We start from the raw sequence: 262 nt of genomic DNA, 5'->3' as shown, positions 1-262 counted from the left end.
TTTTTTCTTATAAAAATGTGTGTCCATAAATCTCGCATCAACTCAGTTACCGTACCATACTTTGCCTTTAAATTAGTGGAATTATCAACTTTGTAAATACAGGAAATTATGTCACTTTCCCTCACTGTTAAGATCTGAAGCACTGAAAAGTCTGTGCTCTCTCTAAGAAAATTTTAATCTAAAAAGTTCTTACACCAAGAGTTATTTTATAAAGTGTCAAATCTGTTACCACAATATCAAAAGGAAAACAGATTTTTTCATT

Source organism: Sinocyclocheilus rhinocerous, unplaced genomic scaffold (genome assembly GCF_001515625.1).
Source record: "Sinocyclocheilus rhinocerous isolate Xijiao unplaced genomic scaffold, SAMN03320098_v1.1 scaffold791, whole genome shotgun sequence".
Taxonomy (NCBI): domain Eukaryota; kingdom Metazoa; phylum Chordata; class Actinopteri; order Cypriniformes; family Cyprinidae; genus Sinocyclocheilus; species Sinocyclocheilus rhinocerous.
The sequence above is the reverse complement of the archived record's forward strand: the minus strand, read 5'-3'. Positions refer to the sequence as shown.